At 35.6% G+C, this 16,013-nt stretch overlaps 1 protein-coding gene across 1 annotated transcript in view; it reads right to left on the reverse strand.

The window, feature by feature from the left end:
• The window catches only part of CLCN4 (chloride voltage-gated channel 4), a 100,529-nt gene that overhangs the window by 82,407 nt on the left and 2,109 nt on the right, over positions 1-16,013 (reverse strand). The window contains exon 2 of the mRNA XM_074300021.1: positions 15,466-15,791. The gene's annotated coding sequence lies outside the window, so the exon portion shown is untranslated. The remainder of the gene's footprint in view (positions 1-15,465; positions 15,792-16,013) is intronic.

Consider the following 16,013-nt stretch of genomic DNA (forward strand, 5'->3'; position numbering starts at 1 on the left):
ATAAAATCTCATATTCTCTATATCTTTTGATCAATGTGTTACTCTGAGGACATGGTCTTCCTTAGAAAATAACACGAGAAAAGCTTTCCTTCATGTTTTTCATCAAATGTATTTTTAAAATTTGCATAATAAGCTTTACTAACTTAAAATTAGATTGACTTTTGGGATGGTTTATATACTTATAAAGATTTTGTGGAGATGAGAAAGTAGAGACAATCTATTGCTTTTTGCATATGTGATAATGCTACATATGAGTCTTCCCTTTCTTTTGAAATTTTATTCTATTAGATATTGCTAAATTAGATATTAGATATTGTTAAAATAAATCACTAAGCTTGTTTTGACTACACATATTTCTAACAGAGGTTTTGTTTTTCTTCCTTTTTCAATTTGGAGGAAGAGGGACAGGATGGTAGGGAAAAGCATAATTTTGAAAATAAAATTTTCAGTTTTTAAAAAATAAATGTCTATTTTGATACTTCCAGGAAAGATTTCTTCTGTATATATTTGGTGGAACCAGCCATTCCTCCCAACTTACTCCTTTTTTTAAATTTTTTTTTTCCTTTTTTGGACAAGACTTATGATTTTATTGGTGAAAGGATTTCCTGAAAGGAAATTCCTTTATCAATCCAGATTGAAAACTGTTTTGCAAGTTAGACACTGTTTGGACCACTGAGAAGTTAAAGAGTTTGCCCAAAGTAAGACAGCCAGTTTGTGTTAGAAACAAGAAGTAAATAGATCTTCCTGATTCCGAAGAACCTAGTTTTACTTATCATATTATTCATTTATTATATTTATTATATTATACCATGCAGTAATTTCACCTCCCTAAGTATCTTTCCTATTGAGGTATAGCATCCAAAAGTATTATCATTGATGATCATAAGAGACTAATATAAAAATGATGGCAAATGAGAAACATTTGAAGTCTATTTGTTTTCCTTCTATTTCACCTCTAAAGGTGATCAGAATGACTTTTGGGGATTTTCTTGGCAAAGATATAGGAGTAGTTTGTCATTTCCTACTCCAGCTTATTTTACAGATGAGGAAACTGAGGTAGAGTTAACTGATTTACCCAGAGTCATACAGCTAGTAAGTGTCTCCGACCAGATTTGAATTAGGAAAGATGAGACTTCCTGACTGCAGGTCCAGCACTCTCCCTACTTATCTACCTAACTACCCTAATGTTAAGGATATAAAAATGAAAAATGACACTGCTCCTGCCCGCCAGGAAGTTAAATCTAACAGGTAAGATATGGTCCATACACAAGTAAATATGAACAAAAATATTTTATAGGCAAAAGAGAGGTGTAGACATGTAAAATGTATGGGATTGCCTGTTATCTAGGGGAGGGAATAAAGGGAGGGAGGGGATAATTTGGAAAAATGATTACAAGGGATAATGTTATTTAAAAAATTACTCATGCATATATACTGTCAAAAAATGTATAATTATTATTATTATTTTTTGAGGCTGGGGTTAAGTGACTTGCCCAGGGTCACACAGCTAGGAATGTTAAGTGTCTGAGACCAGATTTGAACTCGAGTCCTTCTGAATTCAAGGCTGGTGCTCTATCCACTGCGCCACCTAGCTGTCCCCAAAATGTATAATTATAAATTTTTTTTTAAAAAAGAGAAAGGTGTAGATAGTGCAAAAGAATTAATTTAAGGAGATATTTACTAGAGGTTAATTTTTGTCCTTAAAAGACTATTTATTTCAAATTTCAGGAACATTGAAAAAAACAAAGACAATTGATTACTATTTGAAATCTGATTCTGATCAAGAAAGAGAATCTCTTTACCAAAGTAAAATCATGGAAACCTTAAAAGAAAACGATCATAATATCTTACATTTCATGATAAATAAAAAAGGGGAATTCCAGGCTCAGTCTGATATGTACAAGAGACTTTAGAAATAGTGAATTTTTAAAAAAAATTTGAAAAAGAACAGGAAGGAAAAGACTCTTTAGGGGAAGCCAGCTTATAATGCCCTCAAACACAAATAATTCTGAGCATGATAAAAAGAGGAAGCTGTTTAGGGACTGATTTAGCTGCCCATCAATCATCTAACACCTCCCAGTTTCTGATGAAAAGGTAACCCTTTTCTTCACCAAACTTAAGGTTTCCACGTGTATAACTGATACTAAACCCTTCCAAGTTTTTAAAAATCAAGAAAAAGGTAGGATTTGGTATTTTAAATGACACTTAAATATCTATTAAAATCTATGGCAATTTGTGAATGGTCAATGCAAACATTATATAGAATATTAGTGTAATTATAATAAAATATTAGAATCATGTCATCCTAATTATGTTAAAATAATAGAATAGCATATTAAATGACATTCTAATGGAATTCTAAATTCCATTACTACCTGTAGGGATGGCACTGTTCTCAAAATAAGAATGAATGTTAATAGTTTGTAAATAAAAAACTAAAAGCTGGCAAGTCACAGGATTGGGAAAAGAAGGGAGGTGATAATGTGAAAGAAGAGCCTCAAATTTGAGGGGAGGAGATTTAAAACCTAAAACAATGTTATCAAAAACAACCTGCTTCCCTTGAATGTCTCCTCCATCCCTTCACTTATCCCTTCAAACTCAATCTTTCCTTTCCACAGTAAACTCATACTCAATCTGTCTATATAAATAAACACATCTATACTCATCATCTCTACTTTCTCTCATTTTGCTCATTTCTAAGCTCTTGTAAATTGGTTTTAAACCTCATGTCAAGGAAAACTACTCTTTCCAAAAGTTACCAGTGATCTCTTAATTGTCTTATCTGATGGCCTTTTCTCCATCTTCATTCTTACAGTATTTGACACCCACTTACTTCTCAATACAATCTTCTCTTCCCTTTAAGTTATTGTGACACAAACACTCTGGATTCTCCCGCCTCTCTAGCCAATCCTCCTCTGTTGCCTTTGTTGGATCATCATTATCAAGCTCACTAACTAGAGGTGCTGTCCCAGGTGTTATTCCTGGCTCTTTCGTCTGTTAATCTCATTGGCTCTCATAGATTCCAATAAATCTCATGGATTCAATGACTATCTCTAGTCAAAAGACTTTAGTTCTATATATTCAATTCTATTCTCTCTCCTGAAATCCAAACCTGCATTATAAACTCCTTTTTTAATCATTTTTCAGTCTTGGTTGAGCCCATTTGGGATTTTCCTGGCAAAGATATTGGAATGGTTTGTTATTTTCTTCCTACATTAGGAAACTGAAGAACGATTAAATGACACACCTGGACCCTAGAAGGTGTCTGATGCTGTATCTGAACTCAGGAAGAGGAGTCTTTATGACTTCCAGGCTCAGCACTCTATCCACTGTGCCACCAAATTACTCTTATATTAAAACTATTTGTTGAGTTCCATGGACGTCTCAAACTCCACATATGTAAAACTGAGTTCATAATCGGTCTCCTTCACCCTAACCTTATCCCTATTCTGAATTTCCTTATTTCTGTCAAGGTCACTGATGAGGTCAGGGTAGCAATTCCTAGTTTGCAATAAATATTTTACATTCCCTTTGGCAAAAGATAGGTTTATTTAAGTAGAAGAGGTTACAGACAAAATAAGAGGTAAAATAAAGTACCAGGAGTGGCAAATATGAAATAGAACTGGAAGAGGATTAGGGTTACCAAAAAGTGAACCAAGAAAAGGAGTTTGGAAGAATCCACTGGAGGAATATGCCACGAGGTGAGACTACACCATTGACTGGCAGGTTAAATCCTCTGTTAGATGTAGTAAGATGCCATTAAAGGAAAAGCACTATGAAGGGAACAGAGACAGAGACAGAGAGAGAGAGAGAGAGAGAGAGAGAGAGAGACAGACAGACAGACAGACAGACAGACAGACAAAAAGACAAGAGACAGAACCTCATAATGGGCTTAGTACTGAAAAGAACTTAGCAAAGGTCATCAGGAGCAGATCTTTTTGTAGGGAAAATACAGCTTTGGGGGTTTCTCAAGACCAGGGAAGAATATGATAGATCAGAGAGGATGGTTAAATGAGATGCTCAAAAGCTTGAGGATAGACAATGAAGATTGATAAAGAATACCATCCTCAAGGAGATAATATGGGAATTGATAAAGCCAGATAAGCTTCTTGCCAAGGGGGAAGGGAGTCAAGTCCACATTAGTCATTAACTTTTTCCAATTATCTAGGTTCACAACCTTGAAATCATCTTCCCATCTTCATTCTTTCCCATCATGGCCAAGTTTTATCTATTCTACCTCCCATCTCTCACATCTGTCCCCTTCTTTCATACAGCCACCACACTAATTAAGGCTTCCATTGCTGCTCTCTTGGACTTTTCCAACAGACCCTTTGATTAAGCCCCTCCCTTCTAATTCCCCCTCCCTTTCTCCAATCCATCTTTCACACAGTTGTCAAATTAAAAAAAAACAAAACAAAACAAAACAAAAAAAAAAATATATATATATATATATATATATATATATATATATATATATATATGGTTGTACATGAAACGATAAAGCTATTACACAGAATTTGCTATTCTTTTTAAATCTATAACAGTTATTATGTAAATTTTTTCCCTCTCCCCACTCTAGAGATGGCTAACATTAGAAAGAAATATATATATATAGTGATATGTGTATATATATATATATATCACTCTATACATATTTCTCTTTATCTGTTCATTCTCTGGATGCAGAGAGCATCTACCTTCATGGATCCTTTATAGCTAATTTGAATATTTATAGCAGTCAAAATTACTTGCTCAAAATCAGTCTTGAAACAATATTGTTAATACAGTATTTAACATTCTCTCGCTTCTGTTCACTTTTTTTCATTATTTAGTATTATCCATGTTTTTCTAAGATGATCAAGCTCATCTAGCACAGTAGTACTCCATTATATACACAACTTATTCAGGCATTCCCCAACTGACAGGCACCCCAGCACAAAAGAGCTGCTATACATATTTTAGAACAGAAGTTCTCTTCCTTCTTCCCTAATTATCTCTGCAAATAGACCTAGTAGGGGTATTGCTGGGTCAAAGGACTTCTTCGGGCATAATTCAAGACTGTTCTCAAAATTCCTGGGTTAGTTCCAAAGTCAAAGTCCAACAAACAGGTCTGACCAGGTCATTCCACTTTCAAAACCTTCTGAGGTTCCCTCGGACTCCAAGGATCAAATACAAGCTCACCTGTTTTGAGGTTACAGGCCTTTACGACCAGACTACTATACATTACTATCCTTCATGTACTCTTTGATCTAGTCAAATTGGAATTCTTATTGTTCTTCATACTTTTGTACCTTATCTCCCATCTTGATCACTCATGTCTTCTTGACCTTTGTTTCTGAGAATTCCTACTTTCTTTCAAAGCTCAATTCAAACAATACTTTCTACCTGGGGTCTTTCCTTATCCCCTCTCCCAGCTGATAATGGGTCCCCATGAAATGACCTTATATTTGTTTCACATGTATTTTCTATACTTAAATGGGTACACACTGTCTTTCCTGATTGGATCTAAGCACCTTTCTGTTTCATTACAGTCTTTATAGGCTTAATGCAATACCTGGCACAGAACAAGTACTGAATAAATGTTTCCTAATTAGTTATGTTTTGGATTAGACAGCCGATGAGTGCCCCAAACTTGACATTCTGTGAGTGTGATTCTGAGGCACTTCAGAGATTTCTATTGTGAAATTTTAAATGATACACACAAGGCAGCTAGGTGGTGCAGGGGATAGAGCACCAGCCCTGGAGTCAGGAGGACCCAAATTCAAATCTGCCCTTAGACACTTAACACTTCCTAGCTGTGTGACCCTGGGCAAGTCACTTAATTGCCCCAGCAAAAATAAATAAATAAATGATACAAGTCCCCAATTTATAAACCCCACTTATCAATGAAAAAGAAGAAAACAGCTTCTCCTCTTCTCTTTCGTCTTTTTCCTGTGTTACAGAGGTTCTCTGGGACCTAGAAAATCTATGTTCAAATCTGGATCCTGACATTCAGTGATAGGTCAAGTGGCACAGTGAAAAAAAAATGTATTTGGAATCAGTTTCAGTTGTGTCTAATTCTTGGTGACTCCCATTTGGGGTTTTCTTTTCTTTTGTTTTGTTGTTTTTTTTTTTCAGTTCTCACAATTTTTTTTTATTTTTATATTTTAATAGTTTTTATTTACCAGATATATGCATGGGTAATGTTACAACATGGACAATTACCAAACCTTTTGTTCTAATTTTTCCCCTCCTTCCCCCCCTCCCAGATGGCAGGTTGGCCAATACATGTTAAATATGTTAAAGTATAAATTAAATACAATATACGTATACATGTCCAAACAGTTGTTTTGGGGTTTTCTTAACAAAGATACTGATGTGATTTATCATTTCCTTATCTAGATAATTTTAGGGATAAGGAAACTGCGGCTAATGGAGTTATGTGACTTGCCCAACCAAGATCACCCAGTTCAAATCTGGAATTATGCCCAAAAAGTTATCAAACTGTGCATACCCTTCGACCCAGCAGTGCTGTTACTGGGCTTATATCTCAAGGAAATACTAAAGAGGGGAAAGGGACCTGTATGTGCCAACATGTTTGTGGCAGCTCTTTTTGTAGTGGCTAGAAACTGGAAAGTGAATGGATGCCCATCAATTGGAGAATGGTTGGGTAAATTATGGTATATGAATGTTATGGAATATTATTGTTCTATAAGAAATGACCAGCAGGATGAATGTAGAGAGGCTTGGAAAGACTTACATCAACTGATGCTGAGTAAAATGAGCAGAACTAGGGGATCATTATACACTTCAACAATGATACTGTATGAGGATGTATTCTGATGGAAGTGGATATCTTCAACATAGAGAAGAGCTAATCCAATTCCAATTGAGCAATGATGGACCGAATCAACTATACTCAGAGAAGGAACACTGGGAAATGTGTGTAAACTGTTAGCATTTTTTGTTTTTCTCCCCAGATTATTTTTACCTTCTGAATCCAATTCTTCCTTTGCAACAACAACAACAACAACAAAATTCGGTTCTGCACATATATATTGTACCTAGGATATATTATAACGTATTTAATATGTATGGGAATGCCTGACATCTAGGGGAGGGGGTGAAGGGAAGGAGGGGAAAAATTCGGAACAGAAGGGAGTACAAGGGATAATGTTGTAAAAAAATTACCTATGCATCTGTACTGTCAAAAAATGTTATAATAATAAAAAAAAAAAAGATCACCCAGCTCAGAATTTGAACTCATGAAGATGAATATTCCTGACTCCAGACCCACTGCTCTATCTACTGCAGCACTCTGAAGTCAGAAGAACAGGATTCAAATCCCACCTCGTATATGTCCTGCCTGTATGATCCTTGACAAAGCATTTATGCTTACTGGACCCCAGTTTCCTCACCCAGATAATGAAGGAGGGGATGACCTCTAAGTTCCCTTCTAGCTCTAAATTTTTGATTCAGTATAAGCATCATGTATTATCACTCCAAGACAATTTTCTTGGATTATTTTTTACATTATTGTGTCAAGGTTGTTTTTTTGTTCACAACTTTCAGGAAGTCTAATTATTCTTATATAGTCTCTTCTTGATCTGTTCTCTAGATCTGTTGTTTTTTAATAAGAAGTTTCACATCCTGTTCTATTTTTTTCATTCTTTACATTCTATTTTGTTATTTCTTGGTCTCTTATACGTTCACTGGCTTCCCTCTGCCCAATACTAATTTTTAAAGAGTTATTTTCATCTTTGAGACTGTATCACCTTTTCTAATTGGTTCTAATTTTTTTTCATAAATTTGTTTTTCTTGGATTGTGTGTGTGTGCTTTGTTGTTTTTCCTCAATGTCTCTTATTTGATTTTTAAATTCTTTTTTCGAGTTCTATAAATTCTCTCTAGCCATTACTCTTTGAGATAGAAAGTTGTTTTTTTTAACTTTATTGTCCTTCTCTGAAAATGAATTCTAGTCTTCCCTATTCCCATAGTAAGTTTCTATAGTTGAGTTCTTTCTTCTTTGCTGGCTGGATTTTTGTTTCTTTTTTTTTTATATATGTGCTTGCAAGTTCCTTTGGAGATTTGCAAACTTTGAAGTGATAGCATGTGTGCAAACACATATATGTAATAGTTACTATGTTAAAATGACAGCATATATGCATCTATATGCAAATGCAAATTATGTACTTATACATACGTATAGATGTACCTACATATATATGTGTACGCTGCATGTGTGCACAAATGTGTGTATGTATTACTGTTTCTGTGCCTATCTGTATGGTCATCCACCAGGCTATGATAATTAACTCTTTGTACCAATATATTATATAACACCTATTATTAAAGCTACGGCATATATGTGCATATGGGTGAATGTGCATGTATATGTACAATATAGTATGTGTACACACATGCTGTGATTATCAGCTGTCTGTTGGTTGTTGACATTAATTCTCAAAGAGATCAAAATGATATCATTATTTTAGAATTAAGTTACAGTATATACAACAAGTTCAGAATGTTCTATCACAGGTCAAGCACAAATAGTCCTGAGGAACATTTGGGGTGGATTCCTTAACTTTATGCATCTTGAGTTTCTTTGAGCTAATTCAATTCTGCTTTAGTCATAGAGCACAGCACCTTTTTTTTTTTTCTTTCTTTCTTTTTTTAATTATAGCTTTTTATTTACAAGATATATGCATGGGTAATTTTACAGCATTGACAATTGCAAAACCTTTTGTTCTAATTTTTCCCCTCCTTCCCCCCACCCCTTCCCCCAGATGGCAAGTTGACCAATACATGTTAAATACGTTAAAGTATAAATTAAATACAATATATGTATACATGTCCAAACAGTTGTTTTCCCAGCATCTTTTCTAATGAGGGCACGCCATGCTGGGTGATACTGAGCCAGTGTCATACCGCATCATGCAATCAGTTCTTAACTTTATGCATCTTGAGTTTCTTTGAGCTAATTCAATTCTGCTTTAGTCATAGAGCACAGCACCTTTTCTTTTTTTTTCTGTCTTTCTTTTTTTAATTATAGCTTTTTATTTACAAGATATATGCATGGGTAATTTACAACATTGACAATTGCAAAACCTTTTGTTCGAATTTTTCCCCTCCTCCCCCAGATGGCAGGTTGACCAATACATGTTAAATATGTTAAAGTATAAATTAAATATAATATATGTATACATTCCAAACAGTTGTTTTCCCAGCAGCTTTTCTAATGAGGGCACGCCATGCTGGGTGATACTGAGCCAATGTCATACCACATCATGCAATCAATTCTAAAGTTCTTCAGAGAGACTTTGAGAGTATCCTTGTATTGCTTCTTCTGAACCACCACTCATTTCCACACTCAAGCCAATAATTAGCTAGGGATAAATGAGATTATCCAAATGAGATAATACTTGTCTCCAGAGGGGGGAAATAAGGTAAAAAGGGAGAAAAATTTGAACCCACAAAGTCTTATTAGAATGAATCTTGAAAACTATTTTTACATATATTTGGGAAAATAAAATACGACTGAAAAGAAAAAAAGAATCAGACTGAAATTAGCAGGGCTGGAAATATACCTTATAATGTCTGGGCTGTAGAATATTTTAGAACTTCCTGGATTCATAATCTCTCAGATAGTTTGGCTCAACTGCCCATTCAAACACGGTAAAAAATGGTAAATTCTGTATCTCATCAGCTAAGTTACTAGTTTCAAAAGCGACTTCAGAAAAACATAACTGCTCTCAGAAGAAACATACTTCCATACACACAAACTCTAGTTTCTAAAGACTAATCTAACCAATTCTTCTAGAAATTAAAACTAAAGGAAAACTAAAGAAAACTAAAGTTCTGTAGATCTTTCCTACTATGTCAAACAAATGGTGGAAAATTAAAAAGTAAAAGGGGAAACAAGCCACAGAAGTCAATTTCCAAGAAAAATGGAGTTAGCTCTTGGGTTTGTGCTTATGTGTCAGGTGCTGTGCTAAGGGCTAGAATATGTAAATGTGCTTGCCCTCTTTTAATAAATTCCTATTTAAACCTGCACATATCAGCTTCCTGCCAGGAAAGTAAACTACTTCTGTCTGAATTCTGTTAGGAAGATTCAGATCATGTGAAAAAAAATTAGGTACCAAACATTGAGGTCCTTTCTAAGCTAAGCTGTCAAGCATTTAAACTCTACAGCAGAGAGCACAATCCCACTGGGCTGGCTGCCATGCTGTTTAAATATCAAACATATTTGCCTAAAAGCCTGTTTTATGGAAAATCCACACAAACCAGACATTCCCACCTGTTGTCAGAAAAAGGAATCAAAGGACACTCTCAAAGTCTCTGGTATCCAGAGAAAGACCCCTGGGAAATGAGTGTGGACCACAACATAGCATTTCCACTCTTTCTGTTATTGTTTGCTTGCATTTTTGTTTTTTCTTCTTAGGTTATTTTTATCTTCTTCCTAAATCCAATCTTTCTTGTGCAGCAAGATAATTGTATAAGTATGTATACATATATTGTACTTAACACATACTTTAACATAACTTAACATGTTTAGCATGTATGGGATTACCTGCCATCTAGGGAAGGAGGGGAAAAGTTGAAACAGAAGTTTTTGCAAGGGTCAGTGTTGAAAAATTACCTATGCACATGTTTTGTATATAAAAAGCTATAATTTTTAAAAATGTAAAAAAGAAAAAAAAAAAAGAATTTTGGTATCTACTATGAGACTCGGGAGACATGTGCTATGCAATATCAACAAAGCAGAATTGCAAATTTAAAGGCATCTCCACTCCAAATTTTTATATGACTATTTGTGCCGGTTCTAGGTAGTAGAGCCTTCTGATCTAATCAACCACAAATGATCACAACATTATGATATCATTGGTCCTCTTCAGAAATGCTGGTTGGACAAAGGTTTGCTTTGTTTTTATTTGTTTGCATGTGATCTCCCCAGTTAGATAGTAAGTTTCTTGAAGGTAAGAATGCTGATTTTTTTTGTTTGTTTTGTTTTAATTTTTTTTTAACTCTATTTGTATCTCCAGTGCTTAGCATATTATTTGGCATTTCACAAATGCTTAATAACTGTTTACTGAATGAATGACATTTAAGTCATGTTTACAAAACAAACAATACTGATGTGTTTATTTCATAAAGCGGTATCAAGGCATCAGGAAACCCTAGATTCAAGTTCAGCCTCTGAAAAAAGAAAAGAAAAAGAAAAGAAAGAAAGAAAGCTGAATTTGAACTCAGGTGTTACTCCAGTTCCAGACTCCAAACTGCCCCTGAACACTTAAATATCCTAACAGAGTTCCATAATCAGTTTAAAAAAAAAAAAAAGTTTCACTCAATCACAAAGGTAGATGAAAAGTAGATGAAAAATGTCTGCTGTTCAAATTACAATAGACAATTGAATAGAAAATCTGAAAAGAAGTTCCCTAGGATGAAATAAAAAAGACTCATAAAGGATCCATAAGTAAAAATGGTTTGTGATTAGCATCCTTTGAGGAAAATATCCACATAGATAAGCTCAGGATGCAGATCCACTGGAGTAATTGAATAATAGTCAATGCAACTTAAATCATTCAATTAATGATTATTCTGTTTGTCAGCTTAGAATTGAAAAGTACTCTGGTCCCTTCAAAGTAGTCATGGAAAAATGATAATGTCCCAATAGTATTAATGTATCAATGGAGAAAAAAAAGACTATAAGGAAAACAATTATGAAAAACACTAATTTTTTCTGATTAGAAAAATTAGTATTTGATGAAAGATGTATTCTAAAGTGTATGTGTTCTTTTATAAGGATTTAACCAGAAGAATTTAAAGTTAATATTATTTATTGTTCTTCTGAAATATACTCTTTTCAATAATGTTAGAATATACTTTTTTTTTTCTTCTGAGGCTGGGGTTAAGTGACTTGCCCAGGGTCACACAGATAGGAAGTGTTAAGTGTCAGAGACCAAATTTGAACTCGGGTCCTCCTGAATTCAAGGCTGGTGCTCTATCCACTTTGCCACCTAACTGCCCCCTATACTTTTCTTTAAAAAACAAATGGTATAAAAAATTTAAATATGGGGGGAAGCAAATAGCATACAATTACAATATACAATTACAAATTGCTTTCATAAAGTTTGTGTGTGTGTATGTTCTGTATATATATATATAAAATGATCTTTTTTGGGGTGTTTAAGTTCAAAAAGAAACTTTTTTTAAAATTTTTTATTCTGTTTTGTTTTATTTAATAAAAGTAATCTTTTTCAGCTTCTAATCTGTTAGCATATACTTAAAAGTTTTAATTGTGAGAATTTGTAAAGCAGGCCCAGCAGAATTGCTCAAGATCACACTGCTAGCCTTTTCTCAAAGCCTCATTTATCAGGGAATCACTGGAGGGAAGTTTCCTCATTCTTTCTAACAATTAAATCAGAGGCCCAATTCCTAACCCTTAGCACTCTAAGGGAATTGGGAATTCTAAATAAGAGATTCTTCCAGATGATTCCTGATAATCTTCCAGATAATTTTGCACACTACTTTTAACCTTTTTTTTGTTGGGAATGTTGGAACATTATTTAACTCTATGCAGACAACTCACATACTTCTCTTCCGGCACACTGTACAACCCAGGAAAATTATCCTTCTTGCTGTATTCCTCATGAGTAGCATTCCTCTATTTTTACATTCTCCTATCTTCATACCTTTGCACAGGTTGGTTCCCATACAGGGATACCCTTCCCCTTCATGTCCCCCTCTTAGAATCCCTAATGATACCCTCAGCATGATGAGTACCATCTTCTAGATGAAGACCCTTTTCTAATTTCCCTCAGTTGGCTCTACGCAAAATATATTTGTATGTATTTTTGCATTTACTGTCTATATTGCAGTTCATGTATCTTCAACCCTTCATGACTCATGGAATATACTATCTGTCCATTAGGTTTTCTTGACAAAAACACTAGGGCGGCTTGCTGTTTCCTTCTCAAGGGGGTTAAGGCAAACAGAGGCTGTCTTGCCCAGGGTCACACAGCTAAAAATCTCAGGCTGAATTTGAATTCAGATCTTCTCCACTCCAAGACCCCAGCTCTATCCACTGAACTGCTAAAATACATGGGTGCCTGCCTCTTTTACATGTACATGAACACACACAACATGCCCTAATCATTCCTAGAAGGCAGAAACTGTTTCCCTTTTGTCTCTGTTATCTCTATGATCCAGCATGGTACCTACTACATTTCTTGTTGCTTTTGTTGTTGAGTCCTTTCAATTGTGTGTCCAACTTTTCATGACCCCTTTGGAGTTTTCCTGGCAAAGATACAGAGTGGTTTGCTATTTCTTTCTCCAGCTCATTTAATGGATGAGTTTTTAACCCTAAAAACAGAATTAAAGAACTTGCCCAGAGTCACACAGCTAACGAATGTCTGAGACTGAATTTGAGCTATGGGTTTGCGGTCTTGAAGCCCCCGCATTCTAGCCTCTTCACAACTTAGCTACTGCCCCTCAAATATGTACAATTTATTGCAATGATCTATTAAGAGTACTAATATACTCTGCCTTCCCCCAGTAATGTCTTCAAGAACTACTGAACCATATGGCATGATATTTAAGTATATAGGACCCATAATAAAGGCATGAATAAAACGTTTTTTCAATACTGTGCAATGCTATATTGTTTAAAAGTGTTATTCGATTTTAGAATCATATTCTGGCCCTGACTTTTTATCTCTGTGATCTCACTCACTTTATCTCAGGTTCCTAAAGAGATGATAATACTTGCCCTAATTATTTCACTGAGTCCTTAGGAAGGACTTAAATGTTTACCTCCCTTGACAGAGTAGATTAATTTCTCAAAACGTATGTCTGTGTAAATCAAATTTGTCCAAGCACATGTTCAAAGCACAAGAAAATCTGGGATCTGCCTATTTAAAGAAGAATCCTTCCGCAAAGTGGAATTTAATCTTTATGCAAATATAATTTCCACATATAGTTTATACCTGTTTCTTCAGGTGGTGGTCAGCCTGGCAACAATCTCAATCTTTCAGGATAGTTCCAAGTTAGGAAATAAATAAAAATGTCCCAAATCCTAATTCAATTTACTCCTTCTAAAGCAAAAGCATCTTTTCACTTCAGTAGATTTGAAATGAAAGCAATGGGAGCAAAAATCATTTTGAGTTGTACAGACATATACTCATCTCTTTATAAATATTTAAGATTGTGGGCATTTCTGAAGGGCTGCTTTGCTAAACCCAGTAGACACATTTCACATAGCAATGTGAATCACTGTACTGAATTTCACTAATTAGACTTTTCACAGGAAAATAGTTATTTTTCAGCTGCCTTGATGAAGAAACCGACACAAAATTAAAATTAACCAAAAGCTCTGAAAATATATTTTTAAAATCACCCCCTGTCATGCTAAGTGAAGTCACCTGACCCCACCCCCACCCCTACACTGGCAGCTGAGTCATAGCCCCTTCTCCTCTGGCAATCCCCCCACTCTCACCCTAGCTTCCATTCAGTCCTTCAAAAAAGAAGAGAGAGCTAGAGTATTTTATTACTCAGTTTTGGGTTTTTCCTCCCAATAAAAACCAGTTTAATCTTAGAAATGCTGCCACTGTTCTCCCTCCCACAATCAGAAACCCAAAGTTCCTAGAATTTGGGGCGTTTATTCTGAGAAACTGCATTTCTACAACTGCTATTTTATCAATCCAACAAATCAACACTGATCCAGGAGCTACATTTTTATTCTAACGTAGCTCCCGCTAAACTGAAAAATCCTGCAAGAAAAATCAAGTTTCAAAAAACTACAGAATGAAAAAGGGCTCTAAAGGGTTAACCAACAGGAAGTTTCCATGTTTCTGCAAGTCTTGGCCTAGATGAAATTTTGGGAGCAAAAAGCTGATTTAAGGGGAAAAAAACAGCAATAGCATTTTGTTCTATTGCCATTATTTTTAAGCCCTCTGAAGCAGCCTGGAAATATTTTACATGCTAGCAGAACAGACCAGGTCTGTTCCCCATTTTTGTCCTTGTAATTGCAATCTTTTCATTTCTCAATGGAGAAGGCCTTTCCTTCTTCTATTTTTTTTTTTTTTTTTTTTTTTTTTAGGAAGTGAGCCAAGACATCAAAAGCTATAATAACCCAGCACTCCTTGCCTGCCTATCTTTTGCATTGCCAGGAAAGGAGTTTCCAGGAAGGGAATGCATGCATAACCTATCCCCGCCCCCACCCCTACTCTAGACACCTGAACAATGGGTCCTGCTCAGCCCCCAGCTCGGTCTGGCAAAAACCTCTGCTGGGGGCGCCGCCAGGAGATTCCCCTCTGCCAGCAGACATCCAGGGACACCTGCATTCCCTCTGCTCTAAAGCCTTGCCCTGCACACAGTGACAAGACCCAGCTCTTCCTGCAGTGCACAACAACACAGAAAGATAGCAGGGGGAAACGAACAAGAACAAAGCCAAAACCCACTGAGGCTTTGGAAATGAGGCCTCTTACCTGCAATGCAACATCGCTTAGCCTAGCCCCACCGATAGAGAGAGCATCCTTTCTCTAGGGCTACGGCTGCCAACGCAGGAGTGACGTCATGGGGAGGGAGCAGGAGCGTCACGTGACTGAGTCTTCCTTCCAGTGTCTCTAGGAGATACGCGGAGACTGACACGCTTCGAATCCTTCCAGATCAATTAGAAGTATCCATGAAAAGGGCTCCTTGTTTTGATTTTGGTTTTTGATTCGTTTGTTTCTTTTTTTCCTCTCACTAAGCCTTCTTCGAGCTGTTTGGCTGAAATCCTCCGGATCACTCTTTTTTTGCAATCAACTGTTTGCTATCATTTACAAAAAAAAAAAAAAGGGGAAAAAAGAGCAATTATTGTTGAGCCTGTAAATTTAAATTCTCAGGTCAAACTATGCTTTTCAAGTGAAGCAAGTCAACACGCATTTATGAAATACTGCAAAATACTAGGGATTCAAAGAAAGGCAAAGACAAACCAAATGAAATGCCTTATTTTGGAGAAAAAAGTCTATGTTCATCAATTTTCATATTCATA

Source organism: Sminthopsis crassicaudata, chromosome 3 (assembly GCF_048593235.1).
Source record: "Sminthopsis crassicaudata isolate SCR6 chromosome 3, ASM4859323v1, whole genome shotgun sequence".
Lineage (NCBI taxonomy): Eukaryota > Metazoa > Chordata > Mammalia > Dasyuromorphia > Dasyuridae > Sminthopsis > Sminthopsis crassicaudata.